The sequence below is a fragment of the Parambassis ranga genome, chromosome 4 (assembly GCF_900634625.1).
Source record: "Parambassis ranga chromosome 4, fParRan2.1, whole genome shotgun sequence".
Classification (NCBI taxonomy): domain Eukaryota; kingdom Metazoa; phylum Chordata; class Actinopteri; family Ambassidae; genus Parambassis; species Parambassis ranga.
Window position 1 is genome coordinate 18,128,516 of NC_041025.1, and position 9,151 is coordinate 18,137,666.

At 40.4% G+C, this 9,151-nt stretch overlaps 1 protein-coding gene across 1 annotated transcript in view; it reads right to left on the bottom strand.

The window, feature by feature from the left end:
* Window positions 1–5,300, bottom strand: part of fcho1 (FCH and mu domain containing endocytic adaptor 1) — a 39,428-nt gene extending 34,128 nt beyond the window's left edge. The window contains exon 1 of the mRNA XM_028402879.1: window positions 5,201–5,300. The gene's annotated coding sequence lies outside the window, so the exon portion shown is untranslated. The remainder of the gene's footprint in view (window positions 1–5,200) is intronic.
* Between the last annotated feature and the right edge of the window lie 3,851 nt (window positions 5,301–9,151).

Here is a 9,151-nt window from a genome sequence, read left to right on the forward strand (position 1 = left end):
AGCACCCTTATGTCAAAAATCCCCTAATTTTTACTGACAATCAAAATATTTTTTAGTGCAAGTGAAGACAGAGACCAAGGACAAACTGACTGAATTTATGGAGCAGCTGGAGTCCACTGCACTGAACATCGACTTGTCAGTCCTTCAGTGTTAGTTTTAAACCTGATTTGGCGAAGCGTGGAGAGAGATCATTTTGTGTCAGGCCTAATTTCCCAGTCACTGCCACTGCCAGTCTTCTGCATTCCTCGGCCACATCCACCAGTGAGGGATAATTCACTGCTATGACTGGTATCTTAGAACAAGGCCCTTATATATAGAAGCTTATTTTGCATTCAGTCAGTTGTCTTATGCAGGTTTTGAAGGGACTGAATGACAGCAAGGATATCAAAGAAATAATTTTCATCACAAGCAATGGGACAATTCATTAAATCAGTCCTTGGTTTCACTAGAAATCCAATATCCTGTGAGTGATTCATTGTTTGTCTATTATAAGAAAAAGATGATTGCTACAATCATTGACAACAAATTCAACACCCCCATATTGTCAGCTCAGCCCACAGAGCCAAATGCGTCAACAAAAAGCACACTAAAACAGAGCCTGACACACTGAAACCAACAATCACATCTCCGCCAACATGATGACAGACTTACACCCTGTATTTAATGACTAAGCAACACTGTGCTGAGCCTTTCTCTTAAAGCAATAAACAGGTTGCCTGGTGGACATGTGCTCGAGCCTTCAGAGAAAGGGAGAAGCAGTGAGACGGCGAACACAATGAACAGGAGGAGGCAGTGAGAGGAAAAGAGAAAGCAGAGTGATAAACACAACCCAGGCTGTCAGCTCCCCATTGTCTTGACCTGAATGTGCTTTTGTCACTGCAGCATACAGCTCCAGTCCAGTCTAGTCTATGACAACGTGCCAGGCGAGCATCACCTCCAAACCCATGGCCAGCTGAGTGAGAGGTCTGAGCATGTTTGTAGCAGCACAGCTGTGGGTTGAGACAGTATTGAGTCTACTGTAACAGTACTGATTGTGTCTGAGGAGACCTCATTTTCACATTTCATTCTAGTTCTGCATCTTCTTTTACAGCCACAGGTTTATACAGGATTCCCAAAATTGTCGATCATAAAATATCCACTCGAGGCTGGCTACAAAACAGGTACCTCTTTGCCTGGCTCGTTTTTGGATTGGCAGAAAATTAGGTAAACTCACGCACCGCCAAGATGGTGCCACTACACTGAGCTTCAAATATATTATCCCTTAGTCCACATGTTTTACTGATAAAAAAGTCTCTTTTTGTGCTGCCAGTTCAACCACTCACACAAACTGCAAAGATATTTGTATTATTATCATCAGACAAGATCAAAAAGAAGTGGCAAACTTTCACAGCCAGAATGAGCAAATAGCAATTTGTTCTTGAAAAGTAACTTCAATCAATTAATTTGACCAAAAAAATGGACAACAGACAAGTTGTTTGACCACTAGGTATTAGATATCTGTCATAGAGACAATAGGAAAAAGATGGAACAGCATTTACAGCAAGCGATCATTAACATGATTATGAGCCCAGCTCTAAATGAAGCTGGTCATTAACCCAGAGGTTTCCCTCCTCCTGGCTGATTTTGGCACAACTCTGAGGTAATTAAAATAATCTAAAATTGAAATCACCCTCCAAGCTGCCGTCAAGTAAAGTGACAAAATCATTTTGGTTATAATTCACAGCTCTTTATTGCTTGCTCCTGTGAAGCAGCACAGCATGAAATGAAGCAGTAACCCAGAAATAGACCCAGGACCAGAACCGGAGGGGCCGGCCCACTCCTCCATCCTGCCTCAGGATCCTCCCATCTGCCACAGGAGGACCTTGGCTGGGCTTTTTTCATAGCCTCAGGCCTGGGTCATACTTTCACACAGGGGCTTATGTAAGGGGTTGTCACCTGTTTTAATTCCTGACATATACCTGCGTTCAAACTGAAAGTGAAATTTTAGAGCTGTAAACCAGACGCTCTGAACTGAAGGAGTTCTGTTTATGTTTTTATTACGTAACAGGTTAGCTTTACGGTTTCCTGCCTCATATTTCCTGCCTCTAGGTCCTGCCCTGCTTGGCAAATATAGGGGGAGGCCTTTAAGCACTCTAGCCTACATATCAGAGGCAACACATGTATAATTAATATTTGTCATGGGCACCCTATAACGTGCTGTAGGACAGCCAAAAGCGAAGAGGGGAGGGAGGACCACAATAAGTAATTGTAATAAGATCTTCATGGGTCAAAGAAAGAGAAAGAAGACTCATCAGGGATGTTGAGGAGTTTGGGCTAATTAACTACGCATGACTGCATGTGAGTTTTCTTGGCTGTTTGAATATTTCAGCAACAGGACTGTTCAGCAGGTTGCTATCAAAAAGTGTGTCAACACAGACATTGAGTCCATTCAAATCTAAATGCAAAACAGGCAGCTCTTCTTATTCACCTGCTCCCTATAACACCCCCACTGCTTCTATCTGCCATCAGGGAAAAGCTTTACAGAAGTGAAACTGGCTGTGAGGAAACTGCCAGCAAAAGCTGGAGGGTGTCACCAGAGGTTGTGGCTCTTTTTCACTCCATGTATTATCTTCCCAGGTGGTCAGCCTCCTCACTTTCTGTGACTGCATAAGTAAAGACCTGTAACTACATATCTCTTTGGGTCTCTGACAAACCAACTGAGCTCATTGTAACAGCCTCCATGACTGCATTTTACTAACATGAAAACAAAGACTGTCTCAAAATATGTCCTTCATTTTTTAACACATATAAACGAAAAGATGGAGGATTAGGGCTACAATCACTCATTTTTAGTCAGATGTCATTTGCACCCTAGATATCATTAATGGATATCATGTGTACCAAATATACCCAAAGAGCTAGAACAACTACACCAATTTCTATGACCATGCATGCCTTTTTTTTTTTGACACATTTTAATTAAAACCCACAACTGTTTAACTCGGCAGATCAACACAGTCTGCATTGCTATAGAAATGTTATGGCAAAACAAAACAACAATCAGAAATCAACAGGCTGGAAAAAACACTGACATTCACTCAGCAAAACACTGATATATACATGCCAGTCTAAGATACAACCTGTGGATTGTACAATCATATTTTGGGCAAGACAACTGATCCATATTTCTTTATTTTCTGCCCTCTTTTTACTCCCTTGTCTCCATCCCACTCTCCCTGACTTGCTCTCTCACCATCCAGGAGGGAAAAGGACTGTCTCCTGTTGAAGTCAAGGCACAAGGGAGACTATTGTTTACATGTTAGTTATCAAAGAGACCTGGCAGCATTCACCTCTCAATTCCTGCAAAGCACTTTCAGAGAGAGGAAAACAACAACAGCAGACAGACTACTGTAGAACAAGATGCTTGTTGTGCTACAGTCTGAAGACACTGCGGTTTATACCATAGCTGTTTGCAAATTAAATCAAATGTCAAATGAGTGAAAACTAAACATCTACCAGGCAGTCAAAGGGGAATTCCAGGCTGGTTTATTTGGTGCAACCCGACAGCGACTGAGTTTCACCTCCTCAATATGATGAAATATAACCTAAAAACCCTGAAAATTATTGTGTTACTTTGAGTTGTGAAGACATTTTATCCAAAAAACTCAAAGAAATATAAACTATCAAGGCTAATAAATGATAAACAAATCTGCTTTCAGAGAGTGAGAGATGCTGTAAAGATTAAAACATGCTGTAGAGACAGAGAAGCAGGCCACAGTGTATATTTACTACAAAAATGAAGGCATACTGACATTCACAACTGAAAATATTTACTTTTAATGTGTCTTTAAAAAGCAGGTCTCAATTTAGACTGTTATAATGTCATTCAAGGGGAATGATGGCAACAACATGGTGGGGATATCTACTGAACACAGATGACCTCAGCTGAATCACTGTTCCCTTTGTTTTCTTCTTTGACACTGCCTAACAAATAACCAGAAGACCAGAAATGTTGTCAAAACCAGCGCCATGCTTAAACACTACTAAGCCCTGACATAACATTTAACATGTCATTGCTAGCAACCAAACTCCAGCTGGCAAATAGGGTGGGGTTGAAATCTGCAGGATAATAGAGGTGAAAGTAGATAAACAGGTAGGACTATCAACCATATTTTATATATTATATAACTATAGAGAGAGACATTTCACCTCATGGTGATATCGCACATTATACATTTTACATGTTCTGGGGTATAAGTTCAAATATGAGGGCAAGATACCATTCTCCAGCAGAGGTAAACAAATACCTTCCATACCTCCAAGACTTCACATACAATATCTAGAACAGACCAGTTTGCATTTGCAGGCATGAACCACTCTCACTGCATCTAACCTAGAAACCCCATAATGTATCTGTGATGTGATGTCCAGCAGGGTGAATTCAGTATGTGGGCTATATTGTTATTTGTTTCTGCTACAACAACCTCCCTCCGGGGATCAATCAAGTCTTAGCTTGCCTATATATATAGTCAGTGTTTTCCTAATAATAAAGACATGAAGAGTCACCAGTGAGCTTGACCACCACTTACTGGTAAAACTAGGTGATGTCAGTGACATAAAGGAATATTCACACAATTAATCAAAAAATGTTATTAACCCCTTAAACTATCAGAATATTAAAAACAATAACTGAAAAGTATACATAAAACCCCTGTATTTGTCATGAATTTACAACATTTTACTAACTTTTTTCGCAGAAATTTGCCAACATGCAAGAATTAGTCAAATTCTGTGACATCCTTTTCAACATACTACCCAGTTGAATTGCATTATGGCCAGCTGAATCCCAATAATGACTCAAAAGCAGCATCAGACAGCAGAAATTGCTTCAAACAGGCACCCAGACAATCCAACATGCTGGTTTCAGTTAGACTAATATCAATTCCAGTTCACTTAAATTTTATGCAGATTTTTAACCCTTCTACAGACCTCTTGAATAAAGTTTCCTCCGAGTTTATACATTATATTTTAGTCTACACATTTACTTGTGACTCGTTAAGTTTTTTCTTGCACCGTTACCTTCATTTCCCTCTGTTCGTATGTCAAACAAGCGTGTCTCGATATTGTCAGTAGCCTAGCATTAGCTTAGTCTTTCGAGTCAATTTCTGAATTAAATACATTATACACAAGGAGGTAGAGACAGAATGAACCGATTAATTACCTGGACAGGCTGTTTAGACAACGCTTACAGGACATTTTCCATCTCCAGTTCTTCAGCAGCTTCTCTCCCGACACTTGTGTGCTCACTGAGCAGCGGTTTGATCTCTGTAGTAGAAACCCACCGGGCAGTTTTCAGTGTAAGTCAAACTCCCTCCTATCTCTGCGCCTATTGGCTGTTGCGTTTGTCAATCACAGAGAAACATGGAGTACACATAGCAACCATAAAAAGGCGGGGCTAAGAGCAAATACAAGGAGCCCATTGGCTACATTTTACAGGGTAACGCCCACAAAACAGGGGTATAAAAATGCAGTTAGCAGCTTGTTTTAATGTATTCTTTATAAACGCTACTGTTTCTTCAGTTTTAGCTTTAAATTGTGAAAAATAATGATATTTGTTTAATATATTCTAATTCCTTCAATGCATGATACATACAGCATATCAGAAAATGTAAGAAACTAACCTCCAAAACATGAAAAACAAAAACTATTACTAAAAATGATGGTGAGCTTAAGTGAATATTTTCATGTATTTTCAACAATCATTTCTGTAATGTTGTATTGGAGGCTCATAAATGTTCCAGCTTGATTTAACTATACAGATTTTTCTTCCTATAATGTTTTAAAAGGGGCAGCATGAGAAGAGGTCTGTTTAGAGCTTCATCATTGTCTTCTTCAATCAGTGCTCATCCATCGTATTGACTTCTAGTCCACACAGTTAGGCCCTTTGAGCTTCCCAGGCACCTTTAATTAGCAACAAGGAGAGCTCCACAACGTGTATTGCATTTTGCATACAGTCACATCAGGCGTAATTTAGAGCCAAAACACAATCCTTTTTATTACATTGTTTTGTGTCTCCAGGATAGAATTGTCCTTCAGTCAACACACACAAACACACCTAACCCTTAAGGTATCCAATGAACCTGCGTAATGAGAAATGTTAGAGAAATGGTAAAGGTTATAAAGAAAAGCACTTATTCGTCCTCAATGTGTCAGTATCAGAGTGAATCCTAGTTGTACAGTTAATAGTTTGTTCAGGCTATAAGACAGCTGTATGTAATTTATGCCAATTTTAAAGCTAGAGCTAAGGTGGTGATTTGTAGGTTAGTAAATCACACATTTTAAATCACCAGGCTGGCATATGATGGAGGACTGCAGCTTGAAGGGCAATGCTGTCATGCCAGCATGATGTATTCCTGGGAGAGAGTGATGGGAATATATTTACTCCATGCCAACCTCCATATTATGAAAGTCAGGTAAGATGGCTGAGTTAGTGACTGATGCAGGCCTGAAGGGGGCGATGGCAGCAGACTGATTGACTGTGCGAAGGTGAAGCAGTTCCCTCAGTTCTTCAATGAGGCTTGTAACACACATATGGAGCAGATAATTGGAAAAGCAGGATGTCAGTTAATAGAGATGCGCAACTCACACACTGAATCTGAAAAGACAAGGACACACATACATACTGAGTCTTATTACTGAAATAATACTGGTTATGTCTCATCTTATCACTGCAGCAGCATTCCAGACACAGTCCACATTTTTATATTCAGACTGAATACACTGATGTGAACAACAATGCAGTCTGATTATTATGCCACAGCTGCATATCTCTTAAGCAGCCTGTCACCAACTCTCAGTGCGGCTTCTCACATGGGGTCCTTATATAATACGTATAAGAAGAAAAATATTTTAAATTAAGGCTGATAAAGCCAAGTGAGGTTGAGTTGTGGGACGTGTATTACCTATAGTAGACTGTGGTTAGAAGGCTACCAGTGTGCAGGAGGATCAACATAAGAGCTAAGTAATGAACAGCCAATGTAAAGGTCAGAAGCAAAATACATGTAAATGTGCATATGTGCATGCTTCAATGCTGTCAGTCAAAGGTTGCTGGATTTACAAAAAACATTTCTGTTGGTCTTAGTGAGTGTTGTTCCCATATCTAACTGAACATTTTTGACTTAGCAGCAATCAAAAGTGCAGCAAATAAACAGGACTCTGTTGTGGAGTGAGCCTCCAGCCTCAAAGTGGCCATTTGAGGAACTGCAGTTTTTTTGCACTCAGGTGTCAGCTCTGTTTTTTTGGTGGTTTTGCTGCTAAGCTTGATCACACCAGTTGATTGCTTCTCCCTTCTGCTGTACACAATACACTAGAGAAACACACTGCAATGAAACCCAGTCTGCTAATATTGGTGCAGAGCAGACAATAGAATCTAGACTAGCTACAAGCAGGGTTACCTGATCATATGGCCCAACCTGAACCAGGATGGTTATGTTTAATGTTGATTTTGTTGATTTAATAATACAGCAGCGGTGAGTGTCAGTGTGAAACCTCACAAGATTCAGATGGCCTCAATTTTGTGGCCAGAAGAAATGCATGCAGTCGGTGTTTTGGTTGATTCTAAGAGCTTCAACATTGAGCACAGCTGTTATGACTCACTGCTGTGCACCTTCACTTGTCCTTTCAGGTGCTGTTACACATCAAAAACACAAGCAGCAAGAGTCCTCTGCTGGAAGTGTGGATGGCCGATTTGATGCTCAGTGATGCAATATTGAAATCAATATGGGGTGCAGGCAGCAGAACATCATGACACAGGCAGTAAGGCAGAGTTCAGAGACACACTCATGTTTAGTATGCATTTCCTGTGCAGTATAGGGCAAATGCTTAGAGTAGAAGAGCAGTTACTGCAGCCATGAAGTGAACATTTAACCATATCTTCCGTATGTTAAGTGTAAAGTAACACATACAACCTGTGAGATTTTTACACCAGTCCAAAGAACACGACTGATGGTGTACCTCTCTTTTTAATCTGTAAACACAAATGAAACGGGGGATAATTATTTGAGCCTTTAATCTACAGTAAAGCCTCCCAAATAAAATGAACTGAGTGGTTGAATTTAATTATGCATCACCAGTCCTGGCCACCTGTTGCTTTTCCTATTATTATCCTGCTCAAGTGTAGCTTCAGACATCAGGCAATACGCTCTCATTTGTCTCCCTCTAAAGGTTCTTTCTAATCATGTTCTCATTTATTTGAGAGAGAGAGGATTGTCCTTATTTTGGCTAGATGTCACAGGTACAAATCCAAAGGCTGGCACTGGTTTGGTCATTTGAAAGCTTTTCGATTAAATTTTAGTGCAAATGTATTTAACAAGAATCATGCTGAACAGACAGCTTTTGAAGTGCTGTGTCTGTCCTCTGATGGCAGCAGGCTGAGGTAGCTGCCTTATTTCCTGTTTTGCAGACAGTTTTGCACGTAGTCAGGAAGTTGCTGAGCTTTTATTATCAGTCTGTCTCAATTTTTTAAAAAACAAAAATGGTTTGCTGAGTGCAGAGGCACATGCTGTGCACCACCTCTCCTCCTGTGTTTCTCCCTGTTTCTGACTCAGTTTAACTGCTGCCTGAGCAGATCGGGCTGATTAAAGCAAGAGATGGTGTCCTCTGCTCACAAAGCACAGGCACACTGTGGAAGATGAGCATATTCTTTTCCCTCAGCGGTTCTCTAATCTCACCAGGGGATCTGATGTGTACGACTTCCATCTGTGGTATAATAAGCACATTCTGTGATATTACTGTGGCCTTCTGGGTCAGGTATCTGCCTCTCTGTGGGCTCACTGGCCTGCAGCAGAAGACACATTATTTCCTTTTGTAAATCTTTTTCTGTGGTTGGCATGTTTATAGTCTTCCATGCTAAATGCTCAGGATTTAAACACAGAGGCACAGTTTTAGTTTATTTTCTAATTTGTTCAGTGATTCTGAGCATGAAACCCTCCATTAACATTAATAACATCACATTTTGACCACAATACACATTGTAGTCAGATTATGGTCAGTAAAACAAAAAAAGTCTCCAGACCCTGTATTGTGGTTGTTGTAGCAGCAGGGGGAGTAGAGATGCCTCCTTGTCTCCAGCAGCTTCCTCTTGTGCCTATACTTTAGTGGATTGTGAGCCACT